The sequence below is a fragment of the Pinus tabuliformis genome, chromosome 9, assembly GCF_031772625.1.
Source record: "Pinus tabuliformis cultivar Carrire ecotype Pingquan chromosome 9, CPIR1, whole genome shotgun sequence".
In the NCBI taxonomy this organism is placed as follows: Eukaryota; Viridiplantae; Streptophyta; class Pinopsida; order Pinales; family Pinaceae; genus Pinus; species Pinus tabuliformis.
Window position 1 is genome coordinate 1934699319 of NC_142307.1, and position 24262 is coordinate 1934723580.

At 38.3% G+C, this 24262-nt stretch overlaps 1 protein-coding gene across 3 annotated transcripts in view; it reads left to right on the plus strand.

The window, feature by feature from the left end:
• CLC-E (chloride channel E) overlaps positions 1-24262 on the plus strand; it is a 510115-nt gene that overhangs the window by 329858 nt on the left and 155995 nt on the right. The gene's annotated exons all lie outside the window — the stretch shown is intronic.

Below are 24262 nucleotides of genomic sequence, written 5' to 3' on the forward strand. Positions count from 1 at the left end.
AAACGGCTAGAACGGAGAGGTCAGGGATCAAAGTGACAGCCCCTGACCCAAGTCATTGTCACACCATGCCTGTACAATCTGAGTGACAACAAGGTGCGTGAACCCCACCCTGGGGGATGCATCCCCATGGAACACTAGAAAAAATACAGTTGTTGGGCACCTAGAAACTCAGCCCCACTAGGAAAATAGGCCTCAAAGAATTCAACCTCTAGAAATAGAACCACTTGAAGCAAATTGGCCTCGGAGAATTAACTTGCCACACCAGCAAATCAACCTCCCTTTCTCCTTGTCCCATATGACTCTTACACATTAGAGAAATCAGCGTCCTTGATAATTTTACCTCCTCCAATATTCAACCCTCTACCTCAACAACTCAACCTCCTCCTTCCTTGAATTTCTCTTGAAATTTCTTGTTGCACTTCTCCTCACTTCTCTTCAATCTAGTTGAGCCACTCACTCTAAAGAAAATATCTCTCAATAATTGTGTGTTTTCACTTCTCTCTTAGGCTTATTTTATAATTTCATTAAGCCAAAATCCCTAACCCTAATCTTCTAAGTGATCAATGACTAAAATTAAATCCTAAGCCTCACTTGAGATCAACGGTCTAGATTATATCTGAGTGACTTAAATAATTTTATTACATATCCTTACAATTTGGCCTGATAGTCCACAATAATCAATTAAATTAATTATTTTATTTTTCCTAAGTTAACCCTAGGAAAGAAATCATTAAATCACGTATTCCATGAAGCAAGCACCTAAAGAGGCAATCAAATATCTTCTACATGCTAAGACACCAAGCCTATGTAGAAGACCTTTCAAAGCTACAAAAAATTCAACAAGAAGTATTAGGTAAATCAATCAACTAGATATAGTTGATCTTGTTGGTAAAGGTCTTTCCATGGAAATTCCCTTCGTGTAAACCTTGATATTCATTGTTGATCTCGTTTGGGTGGTGTAGTACTCTTCCTCTTGGTTCTAACTACAAAAACCTAATCCTTGAAGGAACTAAGCCAATTCTTTGGAGGGTTTCTTTTGGACCACATAGGCCATTAGATTCACCTTTACTCCATTTCCCTTGGGGGATTTAGCACTAATCTCTACTTCCTTTGTCACTTATTTGAAAACCCTAAAAAATCCAAAATATTCATTTTAATAAGGTTACTCTCAACTTCACCTTGTGTCTTGTTACCACTCATTTAGCAAGGGTACCCCAAAAAATAATTTGGATCATGCCTCACTTATTTGAAAACCCTAAAAACCCCAAAATATTCATTTTAATAAGGTTACTCTCAACTTCACCTTGTGCCTTGTTACCCCTCCTTTAGCATGGGTAGCCCAAAAATATTTTGGACCAAGCTTGTTTGTTTTAGCTATAAAAAACCCTATTTTTAAGAGAAATAAGCTCATATAACCTTGCCTCTTAGACTCCATAAGTCCAATGTTGTTTAGGCCCTAATTTTGCTTTCCAATTGTTACCCTTCATTTTGGCATAGGGTAACCATAGTAAATTTCTTCACTAGCACTTGTATTTTTGAGCTTTGGACAGCTAGGTTACCTACTTGTTTTAATGGACATTGACAAAGGATAATGCTGCACCTTGGACACTCTTTTTCTCTACCTTATGGAGACATCCCTCCCTTCGGGGTTGTTGCCGCCTAATCCACACCTTGGGTTACATGGAAGAAATCTTTAATCCACTAAGTGTGGTCTTGGGGGCAAGTCTTGAATCGAGTTGTTGTCACCCATTCTCAACTCTTTTGTCTCTAACTTCTAGTAAAGCCAAGGGAGCTAGTCCCTAAAAATAAATAAGGCTAATTAAGCCATAGCAAACAAGAAATTATTCGTAGTGTTAATTCGATTACACAAGAGTACATTAGCCAATAGCATACAATTTATATAATTGACAAGCATATAATAAAATGACAAAATTAAATAACAAGATAAACCAGTGCCAAAAGTAAATGCTTGTGTTGTTGAAAAAAGAAACCCTGGCAATACAATTGTGGCCCAATGAAGTATGTTGTCGAATGTTTTGGAGAGTGCCCTTGGTTAATTTTATTAAGTTGAGTTCACTTGGAATTATTAGTGAGTGCAAAATGGAGAGGCAGGAATGTGACCTGTGTGATTACAAGAAAATAAAAGTACTCTAATGTTTGTTTCCTCTTCCACCTTTATCATTCAAATGAGATCAAGAAAGTTTCTCGGAGATCCAACGGGAAGAAGCTTAGCTTCAATGAGTATTCCCCTGATTTCACAAGTCAACAGTTTCTTTCCCAGACTTATGATAAAAGTTAAAAGAGGTTTTCCCTAGTTAAACTAATCTAGCCAACACAAATTCTCTCTGAATCATGCCAAGGATCGAAATTTTGCTGGCAATGGCTGAGAGCATAATAGGACTTAAGAGGGGAAAGATTCATTACTTTATATGCAGAAATAGAAAGTCTAATCTACAACAAAAGAAAATCTAATTTATAAATGAAATGAAATCTAAGCTAAGAAATGAATGTTTTGTGGTGTGTGGGTTTATTCCTTTAAGTTAATTTTAACCAAAATGAGCAAACCACAAAAATGAGACAAAAACACACAAGATCCCCGCTGGGTAGACGGAATGGATGCCTAGGGGACTCCCCTAGCTCCCTCAAAATTACAGTAATTTTTACTATCCCTTCTAAAGAAAGGGAGAAAATAGTTTTTTATATTCTTTTACAATAGGTAAAGTTGTGGTTTTTTTCCGTGTGCCTTGGATGGTCCAAATTGGTGAAAACCTGACAGCACCTCCCCTTGTATGTTTGCAGACCTGCAAAAATTGAGCGAACAAAAATGGTCAAAGATGCCCCAAAACACTTTAGGAACACCTGCAATGTTAGTAAAAAAATGCAAAATAAATTCCAAGTGAAATTTTATAGGAGGAAAATTTCTACTCTAGAACAACTAAGAAAAGTTGAAGCAAATCAATCTTTCCTCGCTGATTTTGTTGCTGCTAGGAAAGCAGCAAGTTAGCACTTTAAATTGATAGATATGACAATGAAATCACATAAAATAAAAGAAGGAATTTATTGAGAATTTTTTTAGAATGTGTAAGCATGAGAAGAGGGAGAAAATTTTGGTGGAATCTTCAAGCAATTGGAGACTAGACTTTGTTGATTTTTGTAGCATTGGATGTGTTCTAACCACGAAACTTTGTGGAGAGGCTAGACTACATGTATTCTCCAAAACCTAGAAATCGTTTGGGAAAAATCCCCTTAGAGATGGTTTAATTAAAATAATTAATCATTTTTAATGTATTCCTAAGTCTAAACTTAGGAAATGTGATTAATTAAAGGGTATTAATTAAATCTGGTGTGAATCTTCTAGATAAAGACGAGGATCAACTCCCAGTTAATCTTAGCCTTCGATTATGTTTTAATCTTGGTCATTGGTGCTCCAACAAGAGATTATAAGAAGGAGCTTGATGGGCACTTAAAGAACACACCGAGATAGTGAGATCTAGAGATCGAATTCTCAAGAGTAGCAGCGTTGACTTGCCGAAGAGAGATTGAGTGATCTTCTTGCAATGGGGGGCAGGGATAGTAGACTAGAGGGGATTTTTCTAGTCCCAGTGAGTGCAAGGCAGTGAAGGCATCGAGAGGTCCAGAGAGGCAGCGCAGTGCCATGCAGAGGCAACGCAGTGCTTCAGAGGGAGTCTGAAATTTTGTTGGGGAGCAGTTGAAATCCAATGCCAGAAGCCGGGATGTGAGCCCAGAAGGCCAGGGAGTCGAGTTTCTAGTGGGCAGAAGATCAGAAGGAGAGGGTGACGCAATCCCTTAAGCTGTGACGCAATGACTGCGTGAGCTCACGCAGAGACTACATAGAGATAGTGTAGGGAAACTCATCTGGAGCCCGGATTAGTGTCAGATCTCCAGTGACAATGTGAGATAATTTCTCATTGCCTCTTTGCCAGTTTATTCTCTGTATCAGATAACCAGTTTGGGCATCCACTGATTTGTACTCAGAAAACTATTACCTAATAATTAAAACCCTCAACTGTTGCACCGATTTACTTGTATATGTTTTTATTTCTCTCCAACGATGTACTTGTGTATGTGTTTATTTCTCTCCTATGCAGTATTTTGTTTCTACAATATTTTATGTTTTGAAGGTTGCAGTGGATTTTATTTCGATGTTTACTGTGTAACACTGTAAATAACTTGATTAAGAAATTAACATGTAGGAGAAATTTAATCAGTTGTTGCAGTAGGGTTTGGGTTTCTGAATTTTCACATGGTATTAGAGCACAAATAGAAGTCGAAGAGCTCAGAGCAGAAAGGGACAAGGTTCGAAGTTCTGCGTAGGCAACAATTCGAAACCCCAGGGGCAGTGTATTTCCTTTGCCAGGAGGGTTAGTTTTTCGTGGAAATTTTACTTCTCTGAGTGAGTCGACAGAGAATAAAGTTTTCTAGATTGAAGAGTACCAAAGACAGAGGGAGTAGCAGCAGTTTCCTTGCAGAGCAGATCTTCAACTGGGATGCATATTTTGTAGCAGTTCAGGAGGAAGGACGAGCACACACTGAGGGAATTCTTTCCTCAGGGGACTTCTAGACAAGAAGTTTGAATTTTCTAGCAGAGCAGCAGTAGTTGTGTGCAGAATTTCTCACTCCAGAAGAGAGTGCTAATAGTTGGGCATCAATTGCGCAGAGGAGAAGAGGAGGAATCTGACATTTTGTGAGAGATGGCATCAGTTGGGTTGAGAGATCAAGATCGATTGGAAGGCTAGAATTTCTTGCCTTCTAGATGAACATGATCTCAGGACTTACATCAATAGTGTGGTAGTTGTACCCGCCAATGCAGATCTGCTTAAGAAGTACTAGAAGGAGATGGCAAAAGCTAAGAGGTTGATTCTCGATGGGGTTCGAGATCACGTGGTATCTCACATAGCTGGCAAAGATATTGCCTGACAGATGTGGGGGGCACTAGCGACGTTGTACGAAGGATCTTCCGAGCAGCGGAAGATGTACCTTGAGGAGAAGTTGAGATGCACGAGGACGCAGAAAAGGGAGTGTATAGACCCCTTCCTTACTAGGCTTTAGGATGCCTGGGACCGGCTGTCTTCAGTAGGGTCAGCGCCCCAACCTACAGAGTTGGTGCGATTAGTCTGAATAGCGTTTCCAAAGATTAGCAAGTTTTCGTCTAGAGTATCCTGGGCAAAGAAACACTGTCAAATTGGGATCGTATGCGGGTTGATCTGCAGTAGGAGGAGATGAGGGGAGATCTGGTGAAGAGCACCATTAGTGGTAGCAGCAAAAATAGTGGGGCGAAACAAGTAAAGGAAGAGGAGAATGCAGCCCTCGCATCACAGGGGCAGCAGGAGCAGCGGGGGAAGAAGAAGGACATTTCCAAGATCAAGTGCTTCAGATGTGGTGAGCTTGGCCACTACAGCTCTCAATTTCCTCTCAGAAAGAAGGACAAGGAAGGGAATCAGGATCAGCAGGCTGAATCCTCAGAGATTGACAGGTTTTCCTCCAGAGTGGAGGAAGAGTTTGCCATGATCATCGAGTTACCTCCAGGGGTGAGGTGTGGTGATTTGGTTTTGTAGCCCCAGAGAGCTACAAGATGGGTAGGATTCTTGACGAGGTCCACCTCATGAATCAATACCTTGTTATGGGAGCCCACAGCATGCAGTAACATGATGGATCAGTGGCAGTTGGTGCACTCATATGCCAGAGTGACAGATGCAGTAGCTAGTTGCGATCATATACTGAGATGCACAGAGAGCAGAGTCAGCAGCGCGCGGAGGCTTCAGTGATAGCGCAGAGTCTAGCAGCAGTTAGGAATCAGGTGACAAATGCATCATACTGACCACAATTGGTTCAATATTTTGGATGTTTTTCTGTTGCAATTGTTGCAGTTGCAGCAGCAGCAGATGGAGAGGCAGTTGCAGTGCAGATGTAGCGTTGGCAGCAATTCAGCAGGGGCCAACAGCAGCACGAATGCAACGTTTATCAGAGTTGTGCAATAGTTGGTGGGTAGCAGCAGCCAGACATCAGTAGCGTAACAAGAGCTGTTACAGAGACAGGGTTTTGCTTCAGCGGGTTGCAACGCTAGAACACATTCCTCACTAAGAGAGAATGTTGATTTTTGTAGCATTGGACGTGTTCTAGCCACAAAACTTTGTGGAGAGGCTAGAATACATGTATTCTCCAAAACCTAGAAATTGTTTGGGAAAATTCGACCTAGAGATGGGCTAATTAAAATAATTAATGATTTTTAATGTATTCCTAAGTCTAAACTTAGGAAATGTGATTAATTAGAGGGTATTAATTAAAATCTGGTGTGAATCTTCTAGATAAAGATGAAGATCAACTCCTAGCTAATCTTAGCCTTTGATCATGTTTTAATCTTGGTCGTTGGTGCTCCAACGAGAGATTATAAGGAGGAGCTTAATGAGCTCTTGGAGAACACACCGAGATAGTGAGATCTAGAGATCGAATTCTCAAGAGTAGCAATGCTGAGTTGCTGGAGAGAGATTGAGTGATCTTCTTGCAGTGAGGGGCAGGGATAGTAGACTAGAGGGGATTTTTCCAGCCCCGGTGAGTGCAAGGCAGTGAAGGCATCGAGAGGTCCAGAGAGGCAGCGCAGTGTCACACAGAGGCAACACAGTCGAGATCCAATGCCAGAAGCCGGGATGTGAGCCCAGAAGGCCAGGGAGTCGAGTTTCTAGTGGGCAGAAGATCAGAAGGAGAGGGTGACGCAATCCCTTGAGCTGTGACGCAGTGACTGCGTGAGCCCACGTAGAGACTGCACAAAGATAGCATAGGGCAGCTCATCCAGAGCCCGAATCAGTGTCGGATCTCCAGTGACAGTGTGAGATATTTTGTCATTGCCTCTTTGCCAGTTTATTCTCTGTATCGCATAGCCAGTTTGGGCATCCAATGATTTGTACTCAGAAAACTATTTCTTAATAATTAAATCCCTCAACAGCTGCACTAGCTTTCCCACATTGGGTTTTTCCGGGGATGTTTGTCCAAAAACAACGGTGTACTTGTGTGTGTGTTTATTTCTCTCTTGTGCAGTATTTTGTTTCCGTAGTATTTTATGTTGTGAAGGCTACAGTAGATTTTATTTCGATGTCTACTTTGTAACACTATAAATAACTTTATTCATAAATTAACAAGTAGGAGAAATTTAATCAGTTGTTGCAATAGGGATTCGGGTTTTCGAATTTTCACGGACTTGGTGCTTGGTGGGAATATAGTTTCTTATGCATTGAAGGGAAATGGATGCTGCACCCAAGGAGGATCCAATCCTTCAATCTTGAGGCCCCTCCAACTTCTTAAAATCTTGCCAAGAAATTAAAATAGGTGAAATCTTGTAATTGAAATTTGGAAAGAACGTGACAATCAAACTAGAAGTACATGTAATTTTCAATTCCAAAATACAAGGCAACAAGAAGATAAACAAACAACTGAGTTTGTTTATCTTCTCCTATGGGAAGTAATACCCTTCAAAGGCTTATAATAACAAGATTCAAGACAATGCATTAAAAAGAAAACAATATTACCTCACATCAAATTCAAGCAACCACACAAATCAAGTACACCATGTAGCCTCCAAAGCCTTTTTATTTCAAAATGATAGAGCAATTACAACAGCAGTAGAGTTGCCCCAATCATTCCAACCTTTCCACACACTAGCTCACATGGAGGGGGATGCTTTGATTTATAGGAAAGAGGGAGGAGATCCTAAGGAAGAGTATGTGGATCCCAAGAAGGAATGCATATCCTCAAGAGAGTGTGTATCCATGAGAGGGATTGTGAATCCCAAGAGGAGTGAACTCGCCACATCCCCACTTGACTTGTGGCTTAACCCAGCCTTCAACTCGTCATTCTCTTCATCCAACTTGTGAGTCAACTCTTCCTCCAACTCTCCAACTCGACCTCTTAACTCGTGATCCTCAGTGAGACTAGGGATAAGTAGAAACCTTGGACTTAACTTGTCTCCAAATTATTATTGACTAGCTATGAGTCTTAGTGAGATCAAAGACAAGTGAAAACATGTTTCTGACATGTTTCCTTTTATTTAATATCTTGATTTTTTGTCTTTTTGTTCATCTTTTTGAGTAAAATTGATTTTTCATAAAGAAAAATCATTTTTTTTACCCAAAAGGGGGTACTAAGGTAATATCGGTACTTTGAGGATGGAAAATGAGTACCTACATGCCATATGAAACTTCCTAGTAATACTTTTTTATTTGTTACACGAAAATTAATTAAAAAATTAGGTTTTGCGGGAAACTTTTAACTATTAAAAATCCTACCAAAACCTAATGCAATTCTGAAAGACCCAAGATAATGCCTAGCATGGTAATATACATTGACCCTAGACTTTTAGATAACACCTTTGGGGCCTAGTTATTAAGATGCACCCCAATTTTGGAGGATGTAAGTGAAAAAATTCAATTAATTATTAATCTTTGAAAGGCAAAGAATAATTAATTAAGTGAAAAAACACTCGAGCAACTTCCTTAATAACCATGTCCTAAGGACCCCCAATGGGGGTGATCGACGATGGCATAGAGCAATCAATGAGTGTTAATGCTCAACCCACGCGACGATTATTGGATGAGACATGGAGATAATACGGAACCTCGGGTGCTGCACCTGAATATTCCCAAGACAAGGAAAGCTATATGGTTTGGGGTCTTAATGACTCTAGGTATCATTTGAAATTGTGCAATGCGTGGAAGGTTTGTCAAAGGTTCTGCTAGTGTGAGTTTTGTGCTGCTCCAGGGTGCCCTGTAGACCAACGCTCAAAAGACGTGGGTTCAGTGAGTCACTAGGTGAGGCTTCTGTGGAAGCCCGATCTGCATTTGCAGGCAAGCTTGTTACCTGGGATCTAGGTCCTCGACCACTCTAGGAAAACTCCCACAGAGCAGTGAATCTACATGTAAATTATCACTTATGGCAAGTCTTTCTAGTAGAATTTGGGTTTGTTAGTCAAGTGTCAATTCAGTGGAGTCTATAGAGGTCTTATTCTCCGAACTCGACCCCTGAGGTGAAGGTCGGGGGTCTCATTCTCGAGTCTCTGGGGTTGTGGCTAGGGTGGTTCATTCTCTTGCATTTCAGTTTATCATTTGGTGGTGGGTGGTTCTTTGCCTCTACATTGAAACACGATTGGGTAGCTGGGGACTTCATTCTTTGGGTAGTTGGGGACGTCACATTGATTCCTCCTTCGTGGGTCTATGGTCGGGTGGTCGAGGTTCTTAAGACTTGAGGCTGGCCCTTAACCCTCTTGATTTTTACTTCCCTTCAGGACACCATAATCAAAGATCCTTTCAAAGAAGTGTGGGTATACCCTGTGCATATCGGAGACTCTGTTTGTCACTAGGGCCAGGGCTCTGGGCTTTTTCCTTTTATGCTTTTTCATTGTACAAGAGGCCCTCACCTGCCGGCCTGGGTGGTCACTGTAAGTCAGTCCCCTGGTTCAGCAGAGGAATAGTTGGGGTTGTTGGTAGCTGCAGTTTTGTTGTGGTGTCGGGGTCGAGATGTGGGTGGTTTTGGCGACAACAACTTAAAGTGGTCTTTAAGCAAGGCGTAGTTTGTGGCGCGTGGCTTTGGCAGGGAAGTCAGCAGTTGCGGGTAGCTGACATGTTACACTAATGGGGGCTTCCCCGACGTGGTGGTGGATTTCATGGATAGTAAGGTGCACGGCTGACATGCTAGAGGATCTCAATGAGGATGAGGCAGGAGGTGTTGATGTGGGAGGAGAGGTTGCCCATGCCCAAACCCATTCTTCGGGCCTTATGGAGCAGCCACCCTCTCAGGGCACAATTGCGAGACATCCAGGCCAACTTGGACATCCTTCGTGAGCATAGGTATGAGGACCGGAATGAGATCGTGGCCTACATCAATGACATGCACTTCAACCAAAACGAGATCCTGGAACAACTGGCTTCAATGAGACGTAGTCAGTGCCACAACAATGAAAGAATGGATGAAATTGAGGCATGCTTGGCCCACATTGACTATCATATGCATGAAGATCATGGGCCTCTAGCTGATCTGGGTAATCAAATTCAGAACCCCCCTTCTTAATATGCATCTCACAAGCTGTGTGTTAATTTTGTATGTTTCTTGGAGCATTTGGCCATTTTGTCCATGGGATATATGTAATGATTGGGCACACCTCTTATCTTTTTGTTTGGCTCTCCTCGCTAACAAATCCAGTCTGAGTGAAGCGGGGAGAGTCGAAGGCCTTTGAAATGTAAACTATTTTTTCTTGATAATATAATGAATCTTTTTTTGACCGACAGAAAAAATAACCATGTCCTAAGTGGCTAAGCCTTTTACATAAGTTCTTCATGCTGGTGACATTTTTTACAATTCCACCATGGAGTACAGAAATTGCATAGAGAAAGAAGAGGCAAAATTGCCCTGCAAGACTTTTGGATTTGAAAATTTGACTAGTGCCTTGTCCAACTTTGATGTTCTCTTCCTTTATCTTTTGGGTACATCTAGTAGGTAACAAGGGTATTTTTCACATTGATCATTGTACATGTCACTTGACCATTTTGTTTTTAATGTATTTTAGAATAATTACTTGAAGGAGAATTGTATTTTACTTTTCTTAGGTCTAGATATAAGGATCTCACATGAGATATTATTACTCTATTATAATGGGAGTTGAGCATCACTCTATATAAAGAGATGCACTTCCTCATTATCACTCATGGTTGGATTTTTGGAGATCTCACTCCTTGGAGCTTAATTGGCATATCCCTACCTTATGGAGCCATTTTTTGGACCATGCCATTTCCAGAATTTAGATCTATGTTCTAGTGATAGTAAATTTATCAAGTATATAATAGGAAGATGTCCATAACTTAATGTAGAGAATTCCAACAAATTCTAACCATGAGACTTCATTTGAATTCAATAATTTCACTTATCAATGACAGAAATTTAAAGAAACAATTATCCATCCATAAACTCTCATTAACAAGGAAAAAAAATACCTAGATTAAGCTTCCAATGACAACTTGAAGATATAAGTTCCAGTCTTTGTATTTAGAAAACTTGTTTCAAACAGACAAGCCTCAAGATCCAAACAAACCACAATAATATGCCCAACAATAGTCTAGTGTGTCTCAACTCTCCACAAAATTTCTACAACAATTACATAGGAGGATATTATATAGAGTTTAGGCTCAACAACCTCAATAAAACAATAATGTCCTATCTAAAACCTTAGAACTATTCTAGGAACACATAAAAAACTAATATCCATCTTACTAATCCAATAGACAAGTCAAACAACCATTAAAATAAGAGTGGTTGTGCCATATGTACAAATCTCCAAGGATGTGAGCTCTAATAGGTGTGACACACCCTCAAAATAAGCATAGGAATGTGTCAAAGGCTCCAACATCCTCCATGAACTCCAAGGCAAATCACTCCACTAACCCCCAATCAATGTGCAATTAACCATCTCATGCTACACAAGTGAATCTCCAAAAGTGGACACTCCCTTAAATGGACGAGAAACCAAGTAAAATATCCTCTACTAATCCATTTAGCTTCTCCAAAGTGGCACGTGTGGCTCATGGGTGTGTTTCCAAGGCATAACGACCTTCAAAGAGTGAAAATGACTAGATCCAAGAGAGACTATGTCAAACACCATCTAACTAACATTGATCCATGTGCAAAGGTGGATTGAAACTCCAACAAACTCCCAAGGAGGGGACAGCCCCTACTCAACAATAAAATAACGAGTCATCATGAGGATGCCTTTGTTGAGAAATCAGGAGGCTTGTAAGTTAAATTAAATTTCTCTTTCTTTGATAACTGCTTGTGAAATTTGTTGGCTTCTTGTTAATTTAATTATGTTTGTTTTCATCAAACAATTATCAAATGCAAAAACATGAAGATCACAATACATAGGAAACACAAGATATAGGTTCCAAGCCAGGGCGAAACCCCTCCAAGGGGAAAACCCAAAAAAAAATCTTTCTTATGGAATCAGGTCAAAGTGAGATATCCAAGGCCCATGACCCTTCTAGATGCCAAGTTGAACCCTCCTTCATTGCAAATTCATCAACAGCAAGAGACCAGCAACATACTCATAATCAAAACAGATCTTCAATAAGAGATACATCAAGGCAAAACTTCCACAAACTCAAGCTCATGAAGAAACCCTTCTTTTAGATTTCGGCCCTCCTTCCTTCTACAAAATTTCAGATCAGATCATGTGAATTGTGTGTGTCCAAATGAGCTCAACTCTTCTTCTATTTATACTGTCCAGAGGGGTTCGAATAGACATGTCCATTGGGGCAGGGCCAACTTGATAGGTAGGCTGACTTGGCATCTAGAGGGGTTTTTGACCCAAATTACATATTAAAAAATTATTTTTCCTTTTTCTTTACAATAGGTCCAAATAGGACTTTGACTCTTTGACTTAACAAATCCTAGAAGCATGAAGAACATGCTTATCTAATAAAATAATAATTTCTTGCGCATGAAACCCATGCTTGAAAGATAATTTTTTCTTTTTCTTCTTTTCTTTTACATAAAGTATACAATGACATAAGTACAAGGATAGTTATGAAGACCAAACCTAGTTACATTTTCTAACAGCCTCAACATGTGTGCAATGAAAGGGGGGCGCTTATCCAAGATACAATGCAATCTTCCAAATAAGTCCATCAAAGTGGAAACTCAACCAAAAGGAACTAAGGCGCACTAGTAATAGTCCCCCATGTAATCAAAATAGGGTCAACACCACCCCCTTGGACATTAAATCAGCATGAACATCTGTGCCCAAGGGTAGCGCCCCATCTAGGAAGGTGAATCATATCATAATAGAGTACCTCAATTGTGAAAACCCATTAAAAAGGCTAAGATGTTCACACACTAGCCATCCATGCTAGACAGCAGTACCACACATAGCCCCGAAAAAGAATATGCCAAGTGAACAAAAGAGGTAATGTGTCAAGTGCTCCCCAAAATGTGGCCCGACATAGATAACCATAGGAAAAGCATCAAAATATGCTAGAGCACTTAACAAATAAACTCAAACACCATTAGACCAAGGTCTAATCATGTCTCAAGTGATGATTAACATATAAGAGAAGGGAACATCGTGAGATGTAGTCTCTGAACCAATCAAACATTGAAACCAACACCACAACTCTAATCCAATGATCTACATCCTAAACGAGATACAATCTCAAGATACCATGACAAGGATGAATATAAAACAACTAGAATAATGTCAATGCCTAGGGACATAAACCAATAACTTTGGACTATCCAGTTTTATTTACACATCATGCACCTAACCATTTAGTCAATAGAACCATAAGGCTAATGCCAAGAAAAGTGTGTGCATCCATAAAATGTCCCTAAATCAAGCCAATCATATGTTTGGAACATCTGCGAGTATCTACCACATATGATAATGTGTGTAAAATTATACTCATATATCATAATGGCTAGCAATGCCACTACACGTTAATGTGAACAGAATGATCATTTGAACCAGAATGGTAGTTTGAACAAAATGGTCACATGAACCTCCTCGTACTCTGAACTCCTTGATAATTTGAACTCATGTAATTTGAACTACCCCAAAAACATTTGAACTCTCTCTCTTACTACATGGCTGAAAAAGGCATAGGGTAAAATTGTATGGCATGAAGGGGCCATGTATTTCTATGGAGAGCCCATGTATCTTTGTCATGGAATTAATTCCCAGCTTAGGATAAAATAATACATGGGTCAATAAGCACTAAATAAACAAGGTTAAGGACTTAGGATAAGATTAAAATAGTGTTATCTTCTTTTAGCCCCCTTGTGAAAAATCGGTGACCCGATTCCTACTACAACACACTGATGATTTTCTCCTATTTGCTAAATTACTTGAACAAATTACTTGCAGTTTTCTACAACAAATATTGAAATACATACACTGCAGCCTACACAAAATAAAATACTGTGGAAACTAAATATTGCACTGGAGAGAAATAAACACACACATATACATTGTTGTTTTTGGACAAACGTCCCCAGAAAAACCCAATGTGGGAAAATCGGTGCAGCAGCTAAGGGTTTTATTATTATGCAATAGTTTCTGAGTACAAACCGTTAGATGCCCAAACTGGCAATCTAATACAGAGAAATACTGACAAGGAGATAGTGAGAAAAATCTCACATTGTCACTGGCAATCCAAATCCGATCCAGGCTCTGGATGGCTGGCCCCACGCTGCCTCTACGTCAGCCTACGCAGATCTGCATCACAGTCTCTAGGCTTTGTGTCACCTCCTCCTCTGATCTCTTGTTGGCTAGAACTTTGATCCTCTGGCCCTCCAGTCTCACACCCTGGCTTCTGGCTCTGGAATTCGACTTTCCCAGCTGAATCTCGAACTCCCTCTGAAGCTCTGTGCTACCTCTTTGAACCTCTCTCTGTCTTCTCTGCCTTGCACTCCTCGGATCTGGAAAACTCTCCTCCGGTCTACTATCCCTGCCCCTCTCTCACTGCTTCAACTTTACTAAGTCACTTTCAGCAACTCACAGCTGCTACTCAGGAAATCGACTTCCCAGCAAAATCAAACTGCACAAGTGTGTTCTCCAAGTGCCCATCGAACTCCTTATAATCTCTCGTTGGAGCACCAACGGCCAAGATTAAAACATAATCAAGGGCTAAGATTAACTGGGAGTTGATCCTCGTCTTCTTCTAGAAGATTCACACCTGATTTAATTAATACCCTTTAATTAACCAAATTTCCTAAGTTTAGACTTAGGGAACCATTTTAAAAAGTTAATTATTTTAATTAAATCATCTCTAGGTGGAATTTTCCCAAACGATTTCTGGGTATTGGAGAATGCATGTGTCTTAGCCTCTCTACAAAAGCTTGAGGAAAGAGCACATTCGATGCTACAAAAATCAACACTTCCTCTTAGCGAGGAATGTGCTCTAGTGTTGCAAACCATTAAAGCATCACTTTGTCTCCGCACCATCTCCTGTTGCGCTGTTAATGTCTAGCTCTACTACCCACCAACTACTGCAAAACTCTGATATGAGTTGCATCTGTGTTGCTGTCAGCCCTGCTGAACTGCTGCCAACACTGCATCTGTACTGCAACCCATCCCATCTGCTGTTGTTGCAACTGCAACGGAAAAGTATCCAAAATACTGAACCAACTATGGTCAATATGATGCATCTGTCGTCTGAGTTCTGACTGTTGCTAGCCTCTGCGCTGTCACTGAAGCCTCTGAGCTGTTGTTGACTCTGCTCTATGCCAACTGCACTGCTACCAACTCTGCTCTGCGCTGCTCAGTCTCAGACTACTACTAGTTATTGCATCTGTCACTCTGGCACCTGACTGCACCAAATGCCACTGGTCCATCTTGCTACTGCTAACTATGGGATCCCATAGCAAGGTCTTGATCCAAGAGGTGGACTCCTCAAGGATCTTGCCCATCCTATAGCTCTCTGGGGCTACAATTCCAGATCGTCGCACCTCACCCCTAGAGGCATCTCGACAATCATGGAAAACTCTTCCTCCAGTCTGGAGGATAGCCTACCGATCTCAGAAGATGCAGCTTGTTGATCTTGCTTCTCCTCCTTATCCTTCTTTCTGAGAGAACACTTAGTGTTGTAGTGGCCCATCTCACCACACTTGAAGCACTTGATTTTCGAAATATCCTTCTTTCTTCTGCATTGCTCCTGTTGCCCCTTTGATGCAAGGGCCACGTCCTCCTCTTCCTTCACCTGCTTTGTCCCATTGTTGCTACTACCACTGATGGTGGCCTTCACGAGATCATGCCTCATTTCCTCCTGCTACAAATCAGCCGACACACGTTCCCAATCTAGCATTTTTTCTCCGCTCAGGACGCTCTAAACGAAAACTTGCCAATCTTTAGACACGTTATTTAGCGCTAACTGTACAAACTCTGAGCGCTAGGGTGTTGACCCTACTAAAGCCAGCTGGTCCCGGATATCCTAAAGCCTCGTAAGGAAGGGGTCTACACGCTCCCCTTTTTGCATCCTCGTGCATCTCAACTTATCCTCTAAGTACATCTTCCGCTGCTCGGAAGATCCTTCGTACAATGTAGCTAATGCTTCCCACATCTCTTAGGCAGTATCCTTGCCAGCTATATGGGATACCACATGATCTCGAACTCCGTCGAGAATGATCCTCTTAGCTCTCATCATCTCAGCCTTGTACTTCTTGAGCGTATCTGCATTGACGGATACAACTACTACACTATTTTCATAATTTTTGAGATCATGCTCTTATAGAAGGAAGGAGATCCTAGCCTTCCAGATCACATAGTCGGAGGCTTCGTCCAACCGATCTTGATGTCTCAACCCAGCTGATGCCATCTCTCCTAAAAAAAAGTCAAACAACTTCCTCTTCTCCTCTGCGCAACTACTACCCAACTATTCGCACTCCCTTCTGGAGTGAGAAATCCCTCACGCAGCTACTGCTACTTTGCTAAGAAAATTCGAACTTCTTGCCTAGAAGTCCTATGAGGAAGGAATTCCCTCAGTATCTACTCCTCTCCTTCTAACGCTATTCTGCGAGCAACTGCTACAAAATAACTATGCCCCAAGTGAAAATCTTCTCTGCAAGGAAATTGTTTCTACTCCCTCTGCCTCTGGTACTCTTCGATCTGGGAAATTTTATTCTATGTCGTCTCACTCAGAGAAAAAATTCCCACAAAAAATTGACCCTTCTGGCCAAGGAAATATGTTGCCCCTGAGGGTTTCGATTTGTTGCCTATGCAGGAATTCGAACACCCTCCTTCCTTCTACACTGAGCTCTCTGGCTTACGATCTATTCTTCTATACCATGTGAAAAATCAGTGACCCGATTTCTACTGCAACAAACTGATGATATTTCTCCTATTTGTTAAATTACTTGAACAAATTACTTGCAGTTTTCTACGACAAATATTGAAATATATACATTGCAACCTACACAATAAAATACTACGGAAACTAAATACAGCATTGGAGAGAAATAAACACACACATATACATTGTTGTTTTTGGACAAACGTCCCCAGAAAGACCCTGTTGTTGCACAGATTGTCTGGGCAGCATGACAATGCTTAGACCGGGGGCTGTCACCTGATCCGCGATCCCTCCGTTTAAGCCGTCTCCCGAGGCTAAGGGGGGTAGACCCTATGGGATAAAAGAAGACCAACTGTGGACCAGTTGGGTTGGGAGACATAGCAAGGCAATTTAGCACTTGATTGATTTAGAAATTAATGTACCAGTGCCTTATGGAGTTAATGATTAAATGATTATTTATTAAATGTTGCAAAAGTATAAACCATGTAAAACAATCATTTATCATCAAATAACCCAAGCAAAGATTAATTTTGCCAAATGCGAGATAATCAATAAATGCACAATGCTTTAACCATGTTCCAGCAATTAAAATTTAAAAGGTTAAATGCTTTAAGCAACCACGAAATTTAAATGTTGGCCAGATTTCAAATAGTTAATCTCCAGATAATAAACATTTTAAGCACATTTAACTATAGAAAAGTGGAACATAGATACCACAAAAGACACCAAAAATATTTTCAATTTTTAGTTAATTTTTTCAAGTTTTTTTTTTTTAAATTTTTATATATTTTTATTTTTTATAAAATTTTAAATCAAAATAAAACAAAACTAAAATCCTAAATAAAAATAAAATCTAATCTAAACTAAAGTCTAATTTAAAATCTAAAAAGAACTTTTAGATGCTTTCTTTATACTTTTATTATTTTTATATTTTTTGAAATTATTTTTAAAGTCAAAATTAACAAAATTAAATATAAGGTAAATGACAATGAAATTTTAAAGGGGACACACTAAATATATACAAATGAACTGAAATTAAAAAATAATTAAATTCTAAACTATAGGAAAAGTAAAATGGAATCTAATTAACTTTAAAATCTAAAAAACTAAAAATAATCTAATTCTAGAACTTAAGATCCTAAAAAAATAAAAAGAACCTTTTTTTTTATTAAAGCCTTTTATGAATTTTTTGATTTTTTATATTTTATACTTTTTATGATTTTAAAATTTTAAATTCAAAATGAAACAAAACTAAAATCTAAATAAAATCTAATCTAAAACTATGAAGGGACTTCTTATATTTTTTAAATTCTAAAATTTAAAAATCAGAATAAAGCTAAAATTTATTCGAGACTATATAAAATAAAATCTAAATCTAAAACTAAGATCTAACTTAAAAAAAAAGTCTAATCTAATTTTGATTGAAATGAAACAGAACTTTTATAAAATCCTAAACTTAAAAAAAAAAAAAAATCAATTCTAATTTAAAAATTAAATGAAAACACAAGAGCTTACCCTAACGCATACATACAAACTTAAAAGAAAATCGAAACTTCTGTTCTAGTGTATTTTTTCTGCAATTACGCATGAGGAATTTGATGGCGGAAGAGAGTAGAATGAAAAGGTGCTGCATAGGGAGAAGGAGGGAGACCTGTTGCAGGTTGAAAATGGGTAGAAGTATAGCAGCACGCAGATAGACGGATAGGCAGGGATGAAAATATGGCTGTGCAGATTTAGATAGTTGCTAAAGGTTGCGTGCAAATATGCATTGAACTGAGGCAGCTGCTCGCCATCCAAGTTTCCCCCACCACTCCCCATGCAGTTCCCTTGTACCTTCACTCACTACTGTACAAGGGAACTGATATAGACTGCGGAATTGATTACTGCAGATAGCTGTGATGAGAGATGGCAACGCGCTGGAGGACAACGCAGGCACGGTGTGGCGATGGCTGCGTGAAGGATGGCAGCGTAACCCGTAATGGATAAAAAAAAATTGCGTAAAATGGACAGTAGAACACTGCGTGAAGGATCAGTTGGGAAGGCCGCAGAAATTGACAACCACAAGCAACGTATGAAGCATGGATGGGGAAGAAAAATTCAGATTTCAAATGTAGGTTGAAGACTACGCGGGATAATGAGGAGATGGATGCAGCAACAGGGGAAGAATGGTTGCGGTTTGAAGCAATTGAAAAAAAATGTTGCTGCAAGGAAGTATGGCAGCAAGAAGGACGCCAATCTGGAGGTTTGGACAGCAAGCACCTTAAAAAAAATTCAAAATTTTCAGTGAAAATGAAAACCCTAGTTAGCAGTAGAAAGATGGACCAGAAAACCCTCCAAATTCTCCAGTAAATTTTAAATCACCTTGCTTCAGATTTGTCTAATGAAAACCCCAAAAAAAATTCAAGATTTGTACCTGCAACCTGCAAAAACCGAAAACCCAGAAGTAAAATGTGCTAGAAACAAAATTGAAAACCCTAAAACCAGCTAAAAATTTACAATATTTACAAATTTTCAACTCTTAAGTAGCCAGATTTATCAATAATCCACAGTAATATTTTCAGAATTTAAATTTAATGTCAAATGCTTCAGAAAACCCTTCATGCATTCATAAAAAAAAAATAAAATGATAAGCCCGGGATTAAAACTGGCTAGGCTCTTTCAGAAAACACAATCCGGGAGTTGGCTGGTTCAGCCGAGAACTTCCCCGAACGCCCGGTAATCTAAAAAAAAGGGATTTCTTGCACAACTTAAAATCAACCATTAACATAGAGGGAGAAAACAATAGTGAAATCCAGATCAAATGGAGATACCTGCCATTATATTTCAGAATTTAAACTATCATTCAAACCCCAGAGATCAGACAAGATACCTGTGCTTAAATCAGTATTCATCAAGCTACTATCAATGGCTGAAAATAAAATTATGTAGAAAAATAAATCATCTTACAGCACTTCCAGAAGAGTAGCACCAGCAAGATTTTTAACCCCAAAGTCTTTCTTTATTGCACAAAAAATGACTACAAGAGAGCTTTCTTTAGCACCAGACTCTCCGATCCAATCTGATCTCAAATGACCCCTAACACCCTATTTAAAGGAAAAATTCCCAATAGCTAGTTCGAATGATCCATGTCAAACTAATCTCGACCGTCGATGAGGATCAAAATCCCTTTTAATCTCATCCGTCGAAATTTTAAATGCATTTTAATATATTAAAAATTTAAAACTTTGCATTTATTTTCTCAAAACTTTGACTTATTAGTATTTTATTATTTTATTTTATTTTTCAATTTTTATTTATTTATTTATTTATTTTAATTTTTAATTTTTTAGTTATTATTTTATTTATTTATTTATTTATTTTTATTATTTATATCTTCTATTTATTTATTTATTTATTATCCTCGAACTTCATCTTTGGAAAAATAACTTAGGTCCTAGGACTTAGGACTTATGAGGGGATAAAACATTTTCTAACCCTCAAGACACTTTACATCATGACTTTTACAATTTTACATCTCAAGGGGAAAACCCATTTGACATAGACCCTCATAGACCACCCAGTTCTGTGACACAACTATAATCTAGGAAATCAAGCAATTTGTAATAACCTAACCAAATAGTTAGAGTTATTTCCAAATTACTTTTACATAGACTCGACTAAGTACACTGGGAATCCCATAAGATTCTAATGACAAAATTCATTCCAGCTTTGGGGTTAGGCTGAAGGAAAACTCTGCTGATCATGGATCGGTGAGACAAAAAACCTTCCAGAACGTAGATCATCACTAGAAAATTAGGTTTGCCTAGGCAGTTTACATACATGACTCAGATCTGCTAATATTATTTACAATTTACACATGCAGACTGGGTTTACAACATAACATGATCGCGCTGATGATGACAATCGAATGGCACGGACACGTCGATACAGCGTTGTCCCTTTTTGCGAAAAAGGGGGCATACTGCTATGGGTAGTTGACATGTAGTGGTCAACATCTGGCTCTACTTGGGGACATGTTGCTGCACTGTAGGAATGTGAGAATCCAGAATCTGCATCCATGCAACACACAACAAAACATAAGTAGCGTCCATTCAAAAATTATCATATAACATTAAGCACAGGAAAGATATAAGCTCTTCATTTATTAACTAGTCTAACAACATGAAAAGTAAATCTAATCCTAAAACAGAAATGAAAATGCTGAAAAAACAAGGAGTAGGGTTAGAAATACAGAGGATGCCCCATGGCATCAGATGTGTTCAATATAGTGTATACTAAGCATTTGCCTACTTTCAGGAAAATCTGTCTGTTGCTTGTCGGATGTGCCATGTCCAATTCTGCATATGGTAGGACTTTTTCCTATCCGAAAATCAAGTTGCACGCGGCCGTCTGATGCATCAAATCTTCTTCTCGATTTTTTTTTCTTGCGCTTTTTCTTCGTGGCAGACTGTATCACTGATGACGTGGAACTTTCTGCTTCAAAGCTCTCAGATGAAGTATGTAAGATATGCATGGCATGTCTTTCTTCATTCTGCATCTGCCCTGCCAAGGATGATGGATCAATCTCACAGGTGCCATGAGTTATAACGTAATCTTCTATGACTAGTGGATTAACCGTGTGAGCATCAACCTTATTATTAACTTCCCTTTTATCCAGGTCACCTTCAATTATCCACTTTTCAATGGAACAAAGGACCTCATAATAAGATGGAGCTTGTTGCAACAGATAAGGAGGCTCCTGATCTATTGACGTTCCCTGGTTTCTTTCATCCTTTGACAGTTGTTGAAATTTCTGAACCTGTATTTTAATGGCATCTATCTAATTAGAGTGTTCAACCTTTATAGCACTGATTTCCCTGGCATGGTCTTCTTCCATGGTCAATAACTTATTTTGCATGAAATTAATTTCCCTATCATGATTAGCTTTCATGGTCGTCATATTTTCCTATAAACCTGATAACTTGCTTTGCATAAAACTAATTTTTGTGTCATGATTAGTTTTCATGGCCTCAATTTCCTTAGCGTGCTGATTTTGCATGATCTCCATCTCCTTATTACGTTTTTCCAGGTGGGTGCATAAAGTTCTCACATCATTGGCGTAATTAGTTTGATTGATCTCCATATTTTTTACCAGCCGCATTAGTTCTTGTATAATTTGCTTCTGATCTTCCTTTTCATTGTCGACACTGATTTTATAATTTGTCCCTGCTTTTCTACTATCATGGATTTGATCTGCAATGGTATGGTGGATGGCACATTCTGATATGAAGAATTGTCTTGAAATCTTTCATCGACAGCTGGACCTTTTATAAGATTACTTTCATTCTGTTGCACAATTTTAGGGGCACAAGGCGAGCTATCTGGATCACCATATCTATCTTTAAAAGCATTGACAATGTCTTGTAAAGAAGTGAAAGAATCTTCAGGACAACTACTAAACCAATTCAAAGCATCATCCTCTAAAGAAAGAACAAATAGACGCATTTAGACATCTTCATGATTATACTGAGGAGATCTACAATACATGATCATTATACGAGTAAACCCGCCTATATGCTTTTTAATAGCGACTGAATCACCACCCGAGAACACAGGTAATTTAGAAATGGCCACTTCTGGAACATTATGGCAAACATTAGTAAAATGACATGGTTTAAACGAATAATCCATGATGAATAACGAGGGACCAAATGGATGATAGAAAGGGATCTTTGCTCAAAAGTGGAGTCACCACTTGAACAATGAATCTAATCATAAGATCCAAAAAGCAACCAACAAGCAGATATGAGGGAGGCTTCTTGTCTGGGAAAAAATAAAAGAAATGGAGTCGCCACCCAAACAAGAAACGAATTGAAGAGTAATTGTTGATATGACGAGAGATAAGGCGATGAAAAGATCCAATTGATGACAAAAAATGTTGGTCGTTTGACAGGCTAATGAATGGCGGAAAGGATGAAATGATGCCAAAAAATGTTGACCTTGCTGGCTCAAATGAAAAGATTCCAGATTCTAAATGAGAGAGAAGAATGAAGATGAAATGCGTTGAAACGGCAAGGACAGAAAAACTATATCCCCGACAACGGCGCCAAAAAATGTTGTTGCACAGATTGTCTGGGCAACACGCCAACGCTCAGACCGGGGGCTGTCACCTGATCCCCGATCCCTCCATTTAAGCCGTCTCCCGAGGCTAAGGGGGGTAGACCCTATGGGATAAAAGAAGACCAACTGTGGACTAGTTGGGTTGGGAGACACAGCAAGGCAATTTAGCACTTGGTTGATTTAGAAATTAATGTACCAGTGCCTTATGGAGTTAATGATTAAATGATTATTTATTAAATGTTGCAAAAGTATAAACCATGTAAAACAATCATTTATCATCAAATAACCCAAGCAAAGATTAATTTTGTCAAATGCGAGATAATCAATAAATGCACAATGCTTTAACCATGATCCAGCAATTAAAATTTAAAAGGTTAAATGCTTTAAGCAACCACGAAATTTAAATGCTGACCAGATTTCAAATAGTTAATCTCCAGATAATAAACATTTTAAGCACATTTAACTATAGAAAAGTGGAACATAGATACCACGAAAGACACCAAAAATATTTTCAATTTTTAGTTAATTTTTTCAAATTTTTTATTTTTTTTATTTTTACATATTTTTATTTTTTTATAAAATTTTAAATCAAAATAAAACAAAACTAAAATCCTAAATAAAAATAAAATCTAATCTAAACTAAAGTCTAATCTAAAATCTAAAAAGAACTTTTAGATGCTTTTTTTATACTTTTATTATTTTTATATTTTTTGAAATTATTTTTAAAGTCAAAATTAACAAAATTAAATCTAAGGTAAATGACAATGAAATTTTAAAAGGGACGCACTAAATATATACAAATGAACTGAAATTAAAAAATAATTAAATTCTAAACTATAGGAAAAGTAAAATGGAATCTAATTAACTTTAGAATCTAAAAACTAAAAATAATCTAATTCTAGAACTTAAGATCCTAAAAAGATAAAAAAATAAAAATGAAAAGGAACTTTTTTTTTAATTAAAGCCTTTTACGAATTTTTTGATTTTTTATATTTTATATTTTTTATGATTTTAAAATTTTAAATTCAAAATGAAACAAAACTAAAATCTAAATAAAATCTAATCTAAAACTATGAAGGGACTTTTTATATTTTTTAAATTCTAAAATTTAAAAATCAGAATAAAGCTAAAATTTATTCTAGACTATATAAAATAAAATCTAAATCTAAAACTAAGATCTAACTTGAAAAAAAAAAAAAAAAGTCTAATCTAATTTTGATTGAAATGAAACAAAACTTTTATAAAATCCTAAACTTAAAAAAAAAAAAACAAAAAAAACGAAATCAATTCTAATTAAAAATTAAATGAAAACACAAGAGCTTACC